The following is a 20,729-nucleotide window of genomic DNA, read 5'->3' as shown; positions in this document are numbered from 1 at the left end:
AGTACCAATATCACTAAGTAAGAATACTGTATTTTAAGTAACAGTACTAAAGAATTTTAGTCCCGGGATTCCCAACTCGGGCCCCCTCCAAATGGTCACAAGATAAATCTGAGGAGTTGTGAGATGATTAATGGGCCAGGAAAGAAGAAAAAACAAATTTCTGCTACGCAAATCTGTATCACTTTTTGGACTTTTTTCTAATCTTTACTTTTTTGGAGAAATATTTGATAATTTTACCTCTTTGGGCCTCAAGTCTAGACTTGGGGAAACTACACACTGCTTTTTTGTTAGAGGTCACAAGCCAAAAACATAGACAAGCACTGGTTTAAACTTGAACAATGCATTGTATTTTATAAGTGTATAATGTTTTTTATGTGAAATCTTAAATTACTATAGCTGTCAAATAAACGTAGTGGAGTGAAAAGTACAATAAGTCCCACAGAGATGTAGTGGAGTAGAAGTATAAAGCAGCAGAAAATGGAAATACTCAAGTATCTCAAATTTGTTCTTGAGTACAGTACTTGTTGAAAATGTTTCTTTCCACCACTGAATTTAACATCCTGCTTACTGAATGATTCATATAAATATTCATAACTTATTCATTGCTTAAAAAATCATATAAAATTCTGAATGAGCTGCAAATCCAACATGATTTTTTGGGCGAACCTTAGCTGACCTTCACTGTCATCACCCCTGACAGAAAGACTTTCATACTTTCTCCACAAGATGGGGACCTTGTGTCAGTGTAGAGCTTACACTCTGAGCACCAAAGTAATCAGTGTTGAAAGTCACTCATGACAAGGAGTTGATGGTGAAAGTATAGTGAAGCTAGTCAAATATTTTTTTAACCGTGTTTTACAATTTTCTGTGTAAATGGCTACTTTTAAAAGGAAGAGTACACAAAGGCTGACTAGCAGGCCTGTGTGCCTTGACTGGAGGCATTTCAGGAGAACCAAACCGTCTCGCAATTATAACCCCAGGGAACCTCCCGCATGCTGAGAGGACTCCTGCTTTGACAAGTAAATTATGACTCTTGATGAGAGGAGTACGGCTTTCTCAGAATGCAATTTTTGACAGCCAGGAAAATGCGGGTGGATACATACAACAACTTCCATCATCTGCAGAGCCAGATGCAACAGCCAAAAACACTTGTGTCCAATCATCAGGCTAAAAATTATGGAGTGCGAGTGCTGGTCTGTATCTAACATGGCAGCAATGTTTTTTAATCTGTCCATTCAGTGTGAGATGCCTTTAGAGGCAAGATGAGAGGGTGTTGTGTCAAGATGGATCCCTGCTTCTTTGATCATCTCTGCAGGGTGTGACTGTTTTCAAAGCGTCTGGGGAGAAATTAAAAGAAAAAAAGTTGTCAAATTGCAGTTGATGCAGACATAATTTTCATACATTTTAGCATAATGTTTTAAAGATATCAGGTATCCAACACAAAATCTACCATGTCATAAGCAACACACCTTTTTCATTTTTTTTAAAACTTTAGATTTATCATCACATATCTCATTTATAGTATCACAACACTTGATTTATTGATTACAAGCTTGTATTGATTACAGAGTGCATGATGGTTTTCTGCAAAACTCAAAGACATGTTTATTACTGGTTTTGTTTAAAATGGTTTTAGGCTGTTTGACGTTTTAACCTTGTCAGCCCTGCAAGACAAAAACTTTTGAGTACATCATTAAAAATGCATCTTGTACAGCCAAACATAGATAGATAGATAGATAGATAGATAGATAGATAGATAGATAGATAGATAGATAGATAGATAGATAGATAGATAGATAGATAGATAGATAGATAGATAGAAGCGTATTTCCCAAAAAGTTCCTGAATGAGGTTTGATACCACACTCATGTCTGTGCGTTAATTAGCTAAATATCAAGCTACAGCCAGCAGATGGTTAGCTTAGCTTAGCACAAAGACTGGAAACAGGGGGAAAGAGCTAGCCTGGCTCTGTCCAAAGGTAACAAAATCTGCCTACCAGAACCTCTGAAGCTCACTAATTAACATTTATATCTTGGTTGTTTAAGCTGTACAAATACCAAAGTGTAAAAACAATCTGTGGTTTTATGGAGGCTTATGTGCCACAGTCACTTTGCTAAGCTAAGCTAACCTGCTGATGGCTGTAGTCTATAATTTACCATACAGACAGATATGTGTGTTAGATAAATACTGGGAAACAGGGAAACAGCTAGCCTGACTCAAAATCCACCTACCAGCAACTTCTAAGGCCCACTAATTAACATGTTAAATCTTGTTTCCTGCACAAAATGTGTGTAACCGTGTGAAAACGACATGTTGTGGTTTTACAGGTTGCTAAGCTAAGCTAACTGACAGCTGGTTGTAGCTTCATATTTAGCTCTTTTCATTTGATGTAGGTAGCCTAAAAATACATGGTGTACTAATGAACTTCATAAAGTGTTGTAACAAGAAGTTACAGATTATGTGGATGTTTTTTTAAGTATCTTAAGCTACAGAATATTGCAATACATTGTCTCTTTTATAAATACACATTCCTTAACCTCGGTGAAATGAACTGATGATCTAAACCTTTATAAAGACTCAGGTCAGAGAGGTTTAGGCATGTGGATTTAAAAAGTACAAGCATGTAAAATTGTGTTTTTTAAGTGAACTTTGATCCCAACAGCCATCACACTCTTTCTTCTTTCCATTCAAGGCCATTCAGGAAACAAAAATCACCACTATCTCTGTGAGTTCAAAGGTGAATCCTTGCTCCATATCAGCATTGTCACGCTGAATGATGCAAACAGTGAATGATGAAACCACTCTTGGGCACTCATTTTGGTTTTAGCTGGCATTAGTTCAGATTAAGGCAACATGGTAACCCTAATTTATCTTTATTTGGAGCCTTTTAAGGTCCTGAATGAGGCTTTTTGGGAAATATGGATGGGGCCACATTTACATGCTCTACAATAGACAGGAACAGCACAGTCAATCATGTCTACAAATGTTGGAAACAAAATTACTGGGCTGTGTTAAAACAGAAGTTAATGGTTGGGCTGATTTCTATTAAGGTCTGTGCACTCTCATTTGAATAATGGCCTTTCTAACAATGTTTTTTCTTTTCAGTACTTGACCTAGGAGGGAAATAAATGTGATTCCGCTTTAACACCTCCATTAATATTCAAGTGGCTTTAATACTCCAGGTTTATTTCTGACTCACCGTAATTAGCATGGCAGTCTGGTGGTAGTTTATGATAAATCATCTTCTGATTGTGTGTTTGGAAGGTGGTGGAAAAAACTATGGGTTTCATTATAAAAAATACACAGCTATTGTGAGAAAAGAATACTTCAATATTTGACAAACAAAAATTATTTTGTCATCAAATACATAATTATTTTGTTCAGTGCATTTAAGGATGAGTCATATTAACATAAAATCAGATGTTTTTGCATGTGAGTTGTCATTTTGAGTAAGTTTCAATCAAAAAGTGTCTCTCGCTTTGAATGAAACTTTTCATTTTTGTCGCTGTGATAGTTTAATTCAAAATTATTTTTTTGGCTATTGACAAAAGACAACCCACTCTGTCAATTTTGCCTTAAACTCCTGTGTTGTTACCACTTTCAGCACCATTTATAAGGGGTTTAGAAGTTGTAATTAATGTATTTATTAATGGTTAATAAGTCCTTTACTTTCCATCATGACACTTGCTTTGTCTTTATAGCATCTCATCATCAGGAAGTACCCTCAAATGGACTAATTCGACCACTTTATTAGTTAATGTTAAAAAGATGTAAATGGATTTTGGTTCAGATGTGGTGCAACGATCCATTTTAAGGGACTTCCCGATGAATTTAAGTGCTAACTAAAAAGAAAAAACAAGTGTCATGCTGGAGGAGGATTTTCCACAACCTGTCAACCCCAAATGTGTTTTTAATAGCTTATAACTGATCATAAAGCCATTATTTACAGCTAATAAAGGGTGCCTTATAAGAACAGAACATCTTTGTTTTCTTGGTGCATATTATTCAGACTTCCCAAAATCTTTTTGGACATTAACTTTATTTTTTTGTGTGTGCAGAAGTCACCGCTCAGGGAGAAGCTGGCAAAGGCTGAAGTGGCATCCGGTGTGGTGGACAGGTAGGTATTTGCATGATCGTGGCTGCAAAGGTCAATAATGGTCCCTCGGGGGCGAGGATTTATATTGGACCTGATGGACCAGGAGAAGTTCCAGATATCCCCTGCCCCCATTCCTCACTTCCCAGGGGCTACATTTAGATAACGTTAGCCTTTCAGAATTGGATAGCCCGTCCAACCAGTTAAATAAACCACCCATGGTCCCACACAGGCCCTCTGGAGTCTGTACCCAAAATAGTTGTAGCGTAAAGAAGGGCCACAAAAGCACAAAATGTTCCTGCTGGGTGAAGAGGTGGCCAGATGTCTGCGAGAACAGATGCTTGAACTTCAGCTGATCTTGAAATAAACATTGACTGTTGATGTATGAATTGAAGTGGATAGTGGTGGAAAGGAATTATGGGTTTCATTACAAAAATACACATCCATTATGAGGCAAAAATACCTATTAAATCTGTATTTTGCAAAAACAAAAATTAATTTATCCCCCAAAGCATAATTATTTAGTCTGAGGTGGCCAGATGTCTGCGAGACTGTTGATGTGTGAAATTAGGAAATCATAGTTTTTAAATACAAGAGTGAAGATTTTCAACAAAAGAAGGGGAGAAAAAAGAGATTTGTTGCCTGATTCTGTCAGTTTTATGTGTTTGTTTTCCTTTCTTGCCTCCCCTATCCACTCCTTTCCTGAAGAGGGAGGGGAGAAAGAGCGAGGAAGAGGAGACGATGCTGCAGATGATGCATCCCCCTCTGGACTGCATCCTTTCTGGCTGAGTGCGTCCAGTGGGCCAGAGCCAGGTCCTGGAATCTAGCTAATGAGACATACCCCCCCCCGAGGGCCCCGTGTCGTCCTATTGGTCGAGAGGTTGGCGGCGACCGAGATGATTGGCTGATGAAGTCCTGTGCAAGCAGCTGTCAGAGTGAGTTGCAAATCAAACTCACAGTATTCATATCCAGCATGGCACACAGTAAAGAAGCTAAATGAGTGGAGTGAAATGTATACTCAAACAAACATTTGAAAGATATATAATTATAGACTATAGGTTGAATCTGAAGATGGAGTTGCAGAAATGTTCTTTTTACTTGAATATTTGATGTGACCATATGTGCAAATGATGAATGATTTTTAACTTTTTTACTCATCCTGTACCTAAAGAAAGTGCATACACCACATTTAACTCTGTATCTACAGCAGGCTTACTGTATTTGATCTTTTATGTGTTTAGCTTCCCTCTTATGGCTGAATGAGTTTTGATGCCTCCACAGAAAATAATTTTTTCAGGGCTGTAATTTACTCTTTTTTCAAGCTCCCATTCAACTGAAACACACCAAGACATCATCCAGACATGATGGCTTACTTTCACTCGTTGTAAAATATATATTCATATAGATTTTATTTATTCAGTGAGATATCTGAAGAGGGCCTTTGACAATGAAAGCGACATGCTGTGTATCTTGCAGTATGAATAAAATATTGTATTTTTTACTATGTGCAAAAGGTATAACCTCTCATCTGGAATGTCTTACAAATATTTTTAGTTGCACTTTGACTGGGATAAATCGGCCTAAACACAATCTGGACATTTGATGCAAAGAGGAACATCTTCATGAGACTTGATCGATGTTGAAAATGTATACGTAATAGAGAAATTATACCTTTTCCAGTGTTTTGCCAGAAGAAGAACAAGACCAAGAGGTGCAAGACAAGTTCAAGACATTCGAAAAGTACTACAGTCCAGCAAAGGATGTTGAAAAAGTAGAGCCTGCCGCTTTTTCACACCATCTTTGACATTTTGCTTCTCTGTTTCAGTGGCCTCCTTGGAGCTGTGAGGAGCAAGTTCAGCTGAAGGTCAAGATGCTAGAAGGGGGGATAATGAACATTTCTGGTCATAAGTGAGCGTCTTCTGATCAGCTCATGGTGGCAGATGCCTGAAGGCTGGAGAAGGAAGAGGGTATGGCTACAACCAAGAGGGAAATGGAAGGAAAGAGGAAATCGAAGATGTGATATTGGCCTGGCAGGGAAGAATGTGGGGTAGAAAGCATGGGTGGATTATAAGACAGCAGGTCCCAAGGCACAGACATGTAAAAGGCCCCTCCTACATAGGAGCAAGACACCCAGACTGAAAGAGACACAAAACGACAACTAAAAACATGGCTGTATCGTTTGTGTCTCTTTGTGGTTGTTTTGCGTCCTCTTTAAGGTTATTTTGAGTCTCTCTGTGGACATTTTGGCTTTCTCTGTCTTTTGTATTTTTTTTGTGGTTGTTTCACGTCTCTTTGTGGTCGTTTTGCACATCTTTGGGCCCATTTTGGGTCCCATTGTGGTTGTTTTGGATCTCTTTGTGGACGTTTTGGGTGTCTCTGGGGTCATTTTGGGTCTCTTTGTGGTTGTTTTGTGCCTCTATGTAGTTTCCAAAAATGTCCTCACTCACTCACAGTAGGTAAAAAACGTGTTTCATTCCTCACTATGTAGCAAGTACAATTACAACATGTCTTTGAGTGTCGAACTGCATCGAGCAAAACAAACTTGCGTCTATGACCACACCTGTCAGCTCCTCTCTTCCTTCTCCTCCCACGTTCCCCTCTCTCTCTTTCTCCTCCGTTTCATAGTTCGTCAATTTGCATCACTTCACACTATCTGTTTGCTTTGCCCCTTTAATTGCCCAGCCTGGGCTCTGTCCCCATTGGGAGGGTCATAGAGTCAGTGTGCACCATCGTATCCGCCTAATAAATCAAAGCTAGATCACATAATAACAGAATTGATATTGTCTGAATGCCCAGCAGCAGGGGTCAAAAGTTTACAGAAGATGAACGCTCTCTAGTGGTGAACACAGTGTCCTATCTGTACACTATGTATTCTGTGTTATGCTCATTATTTAATGCATGCAGATGTACAGTATACACTATGCAGATGCATGCATGCATGAATGTACACCCATGGGCAATGTTTATTTTTGTGTATTTGCATCATGCAGTGATGTTTTTTTCATGTATTTTACTTTTCTGCTCTTTCTGTCTCATCCTGTGTACTGAGAGACACACACACACACACACACACACACACACACACACACACACACACACACACACACACACACAGGAGCTCAATTCAGCGGATCATTGAGTGACCCATTCACCTTATCTGAACTACATTATATAAGACTGAGAAAAAAGATTTGTATGACAGACTAGCAGGGAATTACATGGCTGTACAAACTTATTATCAAACTTATTACCCCCGCGCCTCCCCCTCTCGTCAACTGCTGCAAAAGCAAGTTTTTTTTTACTTCATCTGAACTACTTACTTTCTTAATCTCTTGATAACAAATGAACAACTTCTACAATGTTTTAGTACAAAATGTCCAGGTTTATACAGGATAGACTAGACCCGGAAACACAAACTAACACTACACACAGACACACACACAAACACCACTCACTCCCTCAAGCACCCGTGGAATATTCTTTTGGAAAACACTTACACTCGATACCATTCAATGGCCGTCCAGGCTGCACATTCGGGTGTAAAAACTAATTCAAAGAGCTGTCTGGCACCTTGTATCACCTTGAAAATGTTTTCTTTCACCTTTCCTCCAGGATTATATGGAAGGAGCAGTTTCAGGTTTATCTCGATTATCCTTATGAAAGTTTGATGGGCAGGCAGAAGGCGGGAGTTACAGCTTTGGATGGAGGTGAGGAGCAGATAAAAGATTAATTGTGTATGTATAATGAAGTCAATCTTGGAAGGACTATTTTTCTTCTGTGTAGATCAAGTGTGTGTTGCATGTATGTGTGTACACTTTGAAAGGCAATGTTTGATAGATGATAGAGGACTTTAGAGCTGTATTGTAACCATTTTTAGCTTTAAAAGAGGCCTTGCATAGTGTGTATGAGTTCTTAAAATAAAATGTGGCAACTAATAGAAGATAAAGGGGCCAAGTCACTGGTTCCTAACTTGTAGAGGCATCTGTAACAAAAAAGTAAGAGGAAAGAAAGACAAACAAAGAAACAGAAATAATGACCACACTGCAAAAATCTCAATTTACCAGGTAATCTTTGCTTATTATTGAGTCCTAACAGTCTTATTTTCTTAAAATTCTGCCAGCGTGACTTTTAACCTGTTTTCAATTCCTTTGTTTCAGGAATTTTACAAGACCATGTGTCATTTCTCTTGATTCCAGTGCAACGACCTGCTTTATTCTGTCTTGTCAGCTACTGACACACATTTCTAGAAAATGTTGAAATAATCTTATTGATATGGCAAATAATTTCACTTGTTTAAAAGAAAAAAATAAGACTGGCAGTACAACTAAAAATGACTCTATAAAGTGAAGATTTTTTGCAGTGCATGATCAGTGACAACCTAACTGCATGATCCAACAATCACAAGTTGACAGGCACAGATACAGTCAATGGACTGTACTCACAAGATTAACCACTGCACTGCCCTACTACCTCTGTGTCTCAGTATCAAAATCTTGTATTATGAGCTATATGGAAACAACTTGAATCCAAGGCCACAAGGATTCACAACCTGAAACACAACCTTTACTCTATAGCAAAACCCGAAACACTCGAAATAAAGAAACATGATCTGAATAGTTGCTAGTCGTCATTTTACACATTAAGACCGGGTTATGTCTACAGAGAGCCAAAGGATGCCCTCGGGTCAGATAATATCTCTGCATGGTCATAACGTAGTATAAAGCCATTTTACAGGACATGGTGCCTCTTTTCCTCATGTTGTTGCTACAGGCCAAGATTATTAGGCCTTAATACATGCTGCCATACATAAGCAGGACTGGGTCATGCACACCAGAATAATGTTAAACGTCGTCCATGGCCTTCGCAGTCACCAGACCTCACCCTTCTTAAAAAGCAACACATTATGACCTCAGTTTTCTTTATTCCTAAGATCCAAAGACCAAGAGGCTTTTCTTCTAGAAGAAAACAGTGTCCAGATGACTACGACTGAAACCCTTTCTACGATAGAACACTCCTGGACGAATGAGGAACTACACTGTCTTCTAGAAGAAAGGTCCAATGTCCAACTACACACAGTTCATGACTTGAATTACAGCCTTCCAAGTAAGATTGAAGACGTTCTGTGGGCAAAACAGTGACCTTAGTCCTTATTATTCATTTTTGTTAGGTTGTTTCTATTACTCATTTTATCCTCTAATTACTTGGTAAAAAATACTTCACCTGAACAAATAAATGGGTCGAGGTGCTTTGGCCTGATGTTGGTTTTGTTTAGTACTCAAACAAATTCATACTGTATATATATATATATGTTTTTATAGAGCTCTAAGCTCTTCTGCACTCAACAATTACAAAGAACATTGTGTCAAGTTCTTCAGTTTGTGTTAGAATTTGTGAACTAGGAATTTAAGTTATCTTTTTAAATCATACAATTTAGTTCAATTTGATAGCATCCAACATTTTTGAGTCAAATTTTTCATTTTTCTTTTCTAGTCTAATTTTGAATCACATTCTTTCTTCCCATTTGGCTAGGCAAGGCCATTGTCAGGAAGGCAAAAAAAGTCATATTTAACACGTCTAGTAGAAGGTGACCTCATGAATGAAGAAGCAATCCTGTAATGGTGATATCACTGCTTCAGGGTGTCTTTCATCATGTCCTTGCTCACAATGTTGCATGAGCTCAAAGAATTTAAAAACAAATCAATGACCCTCCAAGTTTAAAATGAAAGGTACATGGCCAGTCTTGTGTTTTCTGCTTCTCTCCACTGGGGAGGTTGATGATTAGGAGGAAATAATTGGCTCAGTGGCCGAGATGATGGGTCTCTCTTTGTTCACGCACCCATCCAACCTCCAACCAGATGAATGCAACATTTTAGCAACTCACTTCAGTTTAATTCTGGCCATTTGAATTTTATACTGCCAATTAAATGGGCACAAAGTAGAGACACAAATCTCTCCATTAGTTGCATGCAGTGACAGCAGAAAACCCAGTAAAAGTGAATGGTTGGTGATTGGTTTATGGTTGGGGATCTATAGTTTTAGTTCTTTGATAAGAAAGTATGTGTTTTTAACATTTTTCTGTGTTTTAACTACTTATTGTATTTCTTTGTCTTATGTGTTTTAAGTGGCTGCCTGTGCTTTGCTGTTTGTTAAGTTAATGAATAATTATTATTGTTATAATCATGCTGCCAGTTCAGGCCAGGGCCCTCTCCAAAAAGAGATTACAACACTAACAGACCATCCTGGTAGTAAATAAAATCTAAAAAAACAAATTACAAGTATTAGTTTTCTTACAATCAATTGTTTATTCTTACAGTGCAGCCTGAAGCCAGTTACAATACATTACAATGATGTTGGTCTACTGCAAAAACAATGGCATAAATGCTAAACAAAAAGAGACAGTTGCGCAATAACAGTCGGTCAAGTATGTCTTTCTGTATGTAAAGCATCAAAGCATGCAGCCTGCATGTTGTAGCCTGTGGAAAGCATGCAGAATTAGGCCTTTGTGGTTACTGTAACATTGCTGTGACTCAGTTTGTGCCTGAAGCCATTAATGCATATGCATCCCAGTCTGTCAAATTAGGTCTTCAGTTGGTTCAGCTGTATGTATGTAGAAGGTTAGGCCATTTTATTATATGTAAGCCTGGGCTGCAGCATATTCTTTTCAATATACTTTCTTCTATCATTCCTTTTCTGGAGTGAGATTTGTCTTGGTTGTAGAACCTGTTGCTTACAAAAGATGCACAACTGCCTATGTCATCACATCTATACAAAGATGAGGTAAAGGTGCAGTTTATACTGTATAGTTTCAACATACAGTCTGTGTTTGTACTGCTGCAAAGCCCCAGAGCCTGTGAGCGAAGTAAATCGTTCAACCCCTGCAAGTAAGTAGGCCCACATCATAAAAAATGCATACAGTGGCATATGGTGTGCCAAGCTGCATTAGAGGCAATGTTGCGACAGCCCATACACTCATAAATCCATATCCATTACTGCTATTTCTCTTATCAAAGGCAGAGGTCAATAGTTTGTATCCCATCACACAAGAGAAACCCCTCAACATCTGCTTCTGTTGCCATGGCAACTGGCTGCTGTTGTTGCCTGACAGATGGAGAGAAGAAAAGAGAGAGAGAGAGAGAGAGAGAGTGCATGGGCTTTTTTATTGCTGCAGGTGCATTTTAATGCGTTTTGACGCAAACTGAAGAGCACTGACGCCTGCTTTTCAGGAGCACTGCAGGTCTCGGACCTCAATCCTCTCACAGACCTGGACTATTACAAGTGTTTTTCCAACACATCGGAACACATCTTATTCACCTGTTCCTGGGGGAAAGACGTGTCCAGAGGTGGTCTCTGTGAATCTGAGCAGCACTGTGCATCAAAGAACCACAGCAATATAGACCAATAGATTCAGAGTAGTCGTATATAGCAAAGCTCAAGTAATGTATTTAATAAATTTGTTATATTGTACCCTAGAATACTCTAGAACATAACTGAATACTCTGGAGATTGAACTATTTATTCCGGAATATTATCTAGAATTGAACAATTCCATTTTAGAATACTTTCTAGAATACTCAAGAATAGAACTGAATAATCTAGAATTTCAGACAATTCTGTTCTTGAATAGCCTGGAGATTGAACAGTTTTATTCTAGAATACTCTCTAAAATACAGAAATGAATTTTGGAGGATTCGATTCCAGAATACTCTCTAGAATTGAGCAATTCCATTGTAGAATACTTTCTAGAATAGAATTGAATACTCTAGAATTTTGGACAATTCTATTCTAGAATACTCTAGAATTAAACATTTTGGGGGGATTTAACACCCAGTATAGTAACTGATGTTAATACTTAATACTCTCTAATAATTTGCTGCAGTTCAAAGCTACAAAAAATAGTAGGTGGCCTTTGAGATTACATTCATTTGTCACATATAGAACACTGCAGAATATAATTGTGCAATAAGTGAGTTCTGAGGTATGTTTGACATCTAATAACTTTTAAATTTGTATTTAGCTGTTGCTCCAACAGTGCAGGACCATTTATTTATCTCTTGTAAAAAAAGAGGGAAAAAAGAGGCAGCATTAATGAAAAATAAGAAACTCGTAGCATGCCTGTAACATACTAAGGGATTATTGTAGCCAGTGTGTAGCTTACCTGTGCATGCAGAAGGAAAAAGTAGTAAACCGGTGGGCCTTTAGCATGATGTAGTAAGTGTAGTTGTTAACATCAGTTTTAAATGTAACTTCAAAGTGCATTTTCTCTCTTCAACAACCTTGACCTCAATTCAAACCTTGCACACACCAATGACATCTGAGAAATCTAAAAGAGGCAAAAAATCATTAAGAAAAACTATTTAGTCAGTCATGAACTTAATATGACCTAATTATGTTTGCATTCTGCCTCAACACACGTTAACCTCCGTTTAACCGCTTCACTGTAAGGCACACACTCACCTTCTGGCTGTTTTAAAGGGGCACACACACATAACACACACTACTGCAGCTGTGAGGGCTACTGTGAATGTATTTTAGTTAAAATACAGCCAATGGACATGAAATGACAAAAGTACTATGGGGATAAAATAGCAACTCTGCTATAAGCCTGATGTGACTATTGTGGAAAAATAACTTCTGGCTTTTTTCTTAAACAGAGCAATACACATAACATCATGATGTTGATCAGAATTTTGATTAATTGATGTTTTATTTGAACCTCTGGTAAATCTCTATTAGCATATCTCCACTGGCAAACAAATTGAGCTATTACACAAATTAATACTTAAATTAGCTGTTTGCAGTTTTTTTTCTTCCCCTCACAAACTGCGTTCAAATTTAAAATTAATTTCATGTTTTCAAATGAACAAGAGGGTTAATGCACGGCTATTAGAAAATTATTTTTCTCACTATCACATTAATTTAATTTAATGTTTAATTGTACGCACCAGAGATGGGAATAATAACAATAACAATGATGATAATAAAAAAGGCACCATTAGCATGCTCATTCGTGGTTCTGATTGTGTGATGAATTATTCATGAAATCAGGGTTAACAAGAAGGAGAATGAAGGGATCAGCTAATCCACTGAGGAGGGATTGGTATAAAGACAGGAGACACTGCTGCCTTTTCTTAGAAGACACTCTGCTGCTGCTTGGTGGATTCAACTGCACAAATGAGGTACTTATTACTCTTACAAATATAGTAATTATACGGATACTATTACATTTTATGTTTATTTATTTTAAATTAAATGTTTTAAAATAGCCTATTTTTTTACATATATACTTTATAGTGCTAATATCACATTTTTATGTATCTTTGATTTTAAAAAATTACATTTTTAAAAATACCTTATATTTACAAATATTACTTTTACCCATTTGCTTTGAAAGAATATCTTATCAAATTGTAGAAAATATCAAATTAGTCACATTCATATATGTCAATGCATGCTACAGTTTGTTAATATTTTATTAATTGATAAAAAATTTAAACCATTTTTGAGGCTATTTAGTTAAGTGGGATTTCATAGATGATTGCTTTAAATTTCCCTTCACGTGCACACAAGAAAGAGTGAAGAAATTAAAGATGTTTTTAAAATTACTCTTCTTATCATACAGAAAAACTTAACAACTTCCTCAACATGGGGAGATCTTCTTGTAAAACGACAGACTCTAGGATCCAGGCGCCTCAGCGTGGCTGAGTCCCTGTGTGCAGTGCATTCACAGTTCACAGGCATCTCGACCTAAATGTGATGTGACGGGAGAACCTTTACTGAAACAAACGGGAATATAGTATCAGGGAAGGCTGACCGAGCTGTGAACCGGGGCCCTAACACGAAGCAAATTAACATCAGCAAAAATAGCTCTCCGTTTTCATATCGCTTATGTGCCAGGCAGCAAATGCATCAAGCGGGTGTCAGGTCATTTTAGCCTGCAGATGTCTCACAAAGCAGGCCGATGTGAGAGGGCTCCTTCAGCCGGGCATCATCCTCGAACTCTGACCAAGGAGCTGGACCAGCTCCTGAGGTGATACTGTTTTGTGTCCTGCAGGCAAACGTCCCTAGGTCTGAGCTTTCAGTCCCACTATCATCCATCATGAGATCTCTTTCGTGATGTCTTCGGCTGAGCAGAGTAGTTTAATGATGCTATCTTTGCCACTCTGCCTAGCCAGCTGAAAACACAGAGGGGAGAGACTGCCTTCTATGAATACAGTTAGATTTTGCTTTGTGATTCTTTTGTGTTTGTGTGGCCAGTCCTCTTTCCAGGTCTCCATGGTGGAGAGGAGGTGGTGTGGCTCAGATCCTACATAGTGGGCGACACCAGAAGCTGCTCAATTGTCCTCCTGGATCCATCCTCTTCATTTAATGTTTTACAATCTACATTTTGCCATCATAATTGTGTATACTGTGGCTTTCTGTTGTGAATCGATTCTGTACACAAGACATCTACTGCCTGTCTATCGCTCCTCTGTTGCTCTTCCTGAGGTTTCTTCCATTTTTCCCTGTTAAAAGGGTTTTTCTGGGGGAGTTTTTCCTCATTCGAATCGAGGGTCTAAGGACAGAGGGTGTTGTATGCTGTACAGATTGTAAAGCCCCTTGAGGCAAATTGTGATTTGTGTTATTGGGCTATATAAATAAAATTGACTTGACTTGATTTTAAAGCCACTAAAGAGATTCTCTCTGCATCCCTGCTCTTGTGCACCAGTTTATGGATCCTGGTTGAGCAAGGTCAACTCCTCAGACCCATGACAGTGATGTACAGCTGTCATAGCAAAGCTTCTGCTTCTGACTGACAGTCCATCATAGAGCACCAGACTGGACTGGTTTAGGTCAGATGCCAGTGGTGGGCAATGAGGAATCCACAGCAGCAACATGGCAGAGCTGCATAAGACCACAATAACTGGCTTTAAATCACTTTAAAGGCCAGGTTGAGTGTATGTTTTAAGTTGAGACAAAGCTTGATGAGGGTTGAGGCCAAGGTGAGACTAAGACCAGTGCAAACTGAGTATTATTCATGATCAAAATAGTCAATAATCAGTGTGTGTGCACAATCAATGGGGAGTAAACATGAGAAAAGATGTTATAATTATTATGATCAGTACATAAAAAAGTTGCCAAAAAACATCATATTTTCACAGTTTCCATGTTCACTGAAATCAAGGTCTATGCCACACTCAGGTACTGCTTTTTACTGTTGTTTCCTTGCACCATGTGTGCCTTTTCGTACCCATTTTACCATCTTACAGTAGCCTCTGGTCGTGATTCGTCAGTCATCAAACAATCTTACCAAAGTCCAGTTTCAGTTTCAGACATGCAGTGGACTCATTCATCTGTCTCATTAAGTCCTGAGGATTAGTAGAAGGAGATGTAGATGAGGGGGAAAATCAGATTAAAAGAACTGTTAAAACTAAGCTGATTAATCCAATATTACCTGTAGGGTAGTATCGCAGAACAGGGCCAAAAATAACTAGTAGTGGATGAATGAAAGAGTGTTATTGAAGAGATTCCCTTCTCTCTGTCTCTCCCTCTTTTACATGCTTGTCTTTGTAATCATTGTTCAATTTTTCATCTTCTTTTCTCCCACTGTCTTTCTCTCTCACCGCTCTCTTCAGCTCTCTCCCTCCATCACCCTCAGGCTGACCCCAGTCTGATTTTGAGCACTTCAAGTGTGCAAACAGCTGGATATCTGAGCTGGAAACATTTACCTTCACTCCACTATGTGTGTAAGTGTGTGTATGTGTGAATCTTGTATGTGACTGAATCTTTGAAACTGGCTGCAGTGCAGTAAGACAGAAATTAAAAATGATCTTTGCCCCCTGTGTCTACTGCCAGGTCTGGAATAAGCATCTACATGTAAACTCTGTTTCCAGGTTCTGTATTTAGACCAGCAAATTCAGTGACAAAAATACACCAGGGGTAGAGCTAAATCCCAGATCCAGCACTGAAAGGAAGGAAATTGTTTTTAGAGGACGAACTACAGAAATCAAACCAAATATAGGAGGCAAAAGACAGATAGACGTGAAAGATAGTCCCCCCCCCCCCCCACTTCACAGCCCATTAGGTCAGAGCAGAGCAAGGAGTCTGGCTGTGTAATATTGGCGAGGACACGGCTGAGGGAAGGACCTGGGAGGTTTTTAAAAGGCCGTGTTGTTGGCTGTGTGGGTGAGGTGAGATGTCATTTCCTCTCACTGCCTGAGAGCACCATCGCAGTGATATAAAAGCATGCAGTTTCTCAGCAGCTGCTGAAGGGTAGAGGGACCTAGAGGGGAGCAGGTAGACGATGTGACGATGAGTTTATATCAGAAATAATATTTGAAATACCAGTTCTAAAGCAATTGTGTCCACTTTTCTTCATGAACAAAGTGTTTTCAATTAATAATAATAGCTTTAGCACTAAAGATTATATTTTCCAACCTTTTTTCTTGTGACCCCTAAAACGTAACAATGTCTACTTGTGACGCATCGTCACTGGTTGAATATGTCTATGTATTATGACCATGTCAACCAAAGAGTGATTTTTCTTCTCCTTGTTTTATCTGATAATTTTTTTTAGGCGTGAACATTATCCAGTAATTCACAAGTGAAAAAGCAAAAATTAGAGGAACATCTTTAGAAATAAATAGAATTTTGTGTAGAATATAGATTTTTTTTTCTGCTTTCCTATCTTGTAAATCATTTTATGACCCCTCAGATTTATCTCACGACCCCTTGGAGAGGTCCCAACCACTGCTTTAGGTAACTGTATTGCATTATAGAATGGCCTTTTTTGTTTGTGTGTGGAAAATAACCTATCTATATTTTATAGCTTATCTGAGAATTTGCGTTCTCTTGCCTCAAAGTAAATGTCTGCATTTAACTTTAAAAGTGATGGTCAAAACCCAAAATAGGTTGAATACAATAGTTCACCCTCTTACTGAGAGTGTGATCTAACAGTTTGAACAGGCTAGTTATGATTTGCTGAGGTCTGAAGATATTTGCTGTATTTTCCACAATATATTGATGCTTAATTATGTGCAGTTTGTGGTGCTCAAAGCTTCAAAAAAAATCTACCTCAGAAATCTAGAGCTTTTTCCAAATATTGTATAATAAGTTAGATGAGTAGGTGGAAACAGACAGTTGGCAGGTGTACTTTGGCAGAAAGTAGTTCCCAGTGATTGTGTTCAACCTTTTACCACCCACTGTTCGACCTGCAGGATGGTAACTTTCATGGACTGCTAGTACTATAAAGTTACATGAATACAAACATGTAATGTAAATATGTATTGATAGATTCGACTCTATCAATACCTTTTTAGTTACTATGGTATTTTTTTTAAATAATGCCCTGTTGCAACAAAATAATCCAGGTGCATTGCATGGCATGAGTGCAATTTAAGAGTAGCCAAATATTTAGTTTTTGCTGACCTGCTGCAGTGACGTGGAAGTGTACTCCCGGGTGTGTCAGTACACCGTGACATCAGTGTTGGGTGTGTTTACAGGTGCAACAGGAGAGAGTTCTGACCACATACTTGCAACACACTTGAAACTTTCAACAAGGGAGAGAAACACTGCTTTTCAGCCTGGTGTCAAGTTACTCTTTAAATTTTGTTATATTTGGATAGAAATATTGGTGGTGTAATATTCAAATGCAATTTTTTAGCTTTTTCAGCACCTACACCCAAATACAATTGAGTCACTTTTTTTTAGATAAATTAAAGATGTGCATTGCACCAGAAACTAACAACCAAACAGCTTTATTAACAACATAAGTCTTTTATCTCCACCTGAAGGACACTCTGCAGTTTGTATTATCCTCCATTACTACTACTACTACTTTCACACTTTCTGTGTCTGTATTTACATTTATATCTGTGGAGATGTTTCCAGCTGTACAGTTTATACTCTACTGTACCTCTGAATGTCGCCAGGTGAACTTTACATTGCTTATTAAACTCTGAACCAATGGTGTTTGAGATGATACAGAAGAGAAAGAACAATGGTGCCCTTTAACACCCTTTCTTTGTCCTTTGCTTTTATTAAAACAGCCTCTCAGTATCCTTTCAAATCTGTTCTTCTCTCTGCACATTATCCGAGGTGAGAGGACACCTGAGAACCAGAGGAGTCAGACTCTGGTCTAGGGGTGTGATTTAACCCTGATTTCTCATGCCCAGACTTCTTTTCACACATCGATCACAATTGTGAAGGTGACCCCGGGTCAAGCATCTGGAGATACCCTCACTCAACTTGGAGAGGCAACACTGAACATGCTCACGGCCTGGCTTTATGGGTCATATCTCCCTCCCTGAGGGCATACGAACACATAATAAAACACATGAAGGCCTACACACTCGAACGTCAACACTCGATGAAGACAGACAGATGTGAATGTATGAAGGCACACATGTATCGCATCCACACATTTTCAAATTAGATTAAATAAGATCATGTAAGGGAGTGTATATAGAATAATACACATACACACACACACGCCTAGTGATAAACAGTACATCTGACAGAGTATCTGAGGCTTATGGCCTAACACCACATGTTGCAACTGATGTCAATGTATATACAGTACATGTGTGACAACAGCGAAACACATGGAGCTGTGTGGAAGTGTTAAAAAACACATTTCGTTGTCACGGATACAAATACTCACACACATATGATGAGCTGTAAGAGCATAATACACACAGCACAGTAGGTGTCTGCATGCAGACTTGACTGAAATGCAGAGAGAGCCCAAACATGCCAGACGGGATCAGAATCCGCTGCTCTGTGCCCTGCCAATGTCGCGACCCCCAGTAAGAAGAGCTGGACAGGAAGGGTGGCAGACCTTAGTGTCGCCGCTGTGGGGGATGCCAGGGGAGGTGAGGATCACACACACAAAGCTGACAGACTTATAGTATGTACAAGGGTGGAAATAACAAGAGAGACTGATTCTTACTGCGTCTGAGAAAGTATGTTATCACTCTTTTTCACAATTGAGTCGGTAATTGTACTTTTACTTAAAGCTGCTCTAATCAATATTTTTATATTACCAATGGGTCAGATGACAGTGTGAAAGGTGTCGCTGGTAGTGACAAACCCACAGATAATAATCACCCAACTCAGCAGTTCCCCTTGGCTCTAAGAAGCGCTTTAGCATCTTTAAGCTCATTAAGCTCATTTATGGCCCACAACTTTGCTGTTGTGTTTCTTCACTGTCATCGCTCTCATTAACCTCATTTCCAGCAGCAGCATGCAGCTGCTACTCTGCAACTTTGTGTCCTTGTTGTTTTGCAGCCTGAAACTTAAACAGCATTTTAACTCCAACACTGGGGATTTTAACATCTGCTGAGAGGGGAATTCTTCTCCAACCTCTTGAACTTATGAACCCTTTTCATAATCAACCTGATATTGTCAAAAATGCTGACTGTCAAGCTGAGAAACAAGGCTATATTATTTCTCCCTGAAAAGTAAACATTTTGATGTTTTCATCTGACATCAACAATATTTACAATAAAGTACTTTTAAAAAATGCTCATAAATGAACATAAACTGGCTTCTATTCTTTTTCCTAATTAGTTTTACACCAGGACATCTCATGGACAAATCAATTAATTTACTTTACTTGACCTGAGTGAGGTGTTGTTCTATTAATTTTACCCCAACAAACATACACACACATTACTGATTAGTGATGACATTTAGATGAGCTGATTCACAAAGGCATATTGTAATAAAGTATATGCATGTGTTCAAAATAGCACTTTACACAGAGCTGTGAAGCCCATTACAAGCAATAGGTATCAATTAATTATCCCTATTATTCAAATAATGTCCTGTGTTCTTATTTTTGAGTCTTTGGGGTTTAGGTCCATTTCAGTTTCAGTTGAGCTTGATAAAACACTCAGCATCAATAATACAGCGATCAACATGTCATACACAGGGTATGAGGCTACATCCTTTTAGTCTTGTCGCTCCAAATGGATTTCAATGTTTCTGCATGTTGCTGCCATGCTGCTGAATTATTTAAGGTGGTAATTAGGTGATTGTGGTTGCTGTATGTCTTTGGAGAGCAAAGTAACTGTCAGAACACTGTTAGATTTATAGGAGGAAGATCATCAGATCAGCTGTCTATCCATCCATCCGTTTCAAAGACAACCCCCCCACACACACACACACACACACTCCCCCCTCCTACTTATTGTGTTTATTTTGGCCTAATTCCAGCTCCCCAGCTTCATAAAATGAGCATGGTGTTATCTCTACCAACACCACATTTTATGAATATAATCAGGATGCGTGTCACGAGAACAGTGGGTTTTGTGGAGCGTTGCCCTGCTGATGAACCAGGACGAACCAATGCTCTGTGACCTGGATAGAAAAGGACAGGCTGCCATGTTAGAAAGGGTCACGGTGTCAGTGGCAACACACATGCATGTAAGGGAAAGCAATCACACACACATGCAACACGTATAAGACATAAACACTAGCTATAGCGTGTATCATGGTGGTTGCGTTTCAGTTCACCTCTCAAGGCTTTGTGTTCATGTGCAGGTTAATAGTGCAAAGCAGTGATCAATGATGCTGTTAAAGTGCAATCTCCTGACAGAAAAAGGATTGGATAAAGTATGTATAAATTTGACCTTGTTAATGGTGCTGCTAAGCGGTT

At 38.7% G+C, this 20,729-nt stretch overlaps 2 long non-coding RNA genes across 2 annotated transcripts; both read left to right on the top strand.

Annotated features, from left to right (window-relative positions):
- The first annotated feature begins 2,871 nt into the window (after window positions 1–2,871).
- Window positions 2,872–9,272, top strand: LOC122869919. Its single transcript, XR_006376450.1, has 6 exons — window positions 2,872–3,050; window positions 4,059–4,117; window positions 4,802–5,028; window positions 5,919–6,060; window positions 7,706–7,800; window positions 9,024–9,272. It is a non-coding gene; the product is annotated as an uncharacterized LOC122869919 (long non-coding RNA).
- Window positions 9,273–11,785: 2,513 nt separating this feature from the next.
- Window positions 11,786–16,518, top strand: LOC122869920. The gene is made up of 3 exons (XR_006376451.1): window positions 11,786–12,068; window positions 13,139–13,269; window positions 14,348–16,518. It is a non-coding gene; the product is annotated as an uncharacterized LOC122869920 (long non-coding RNA).
- Window positions 16,519–20,729: the final 4,211 nt, after the last annotated feature.

The sequence above is a fragment of the Siniperca chuatsi genome, linkage group LG22, assembly GCF_020085105.1.
Source record: "Siniperca chuatsi isolate FFG_IHB_CAS linkage group LG22, ASM2008510v1, whole genome shotgun sequence".
NCBI classification, from domain to species: Eukaryota; Metazoa; Chordata; class Actinopteri; order Centrarchiformes; family Sinipercidae; genus Siniperca; species Siniperca chuatsi.
Note: the sequence above shows the minus strand (reverse complement) of the source record. Positions and strands in the feature narration are given on the sequence as shown.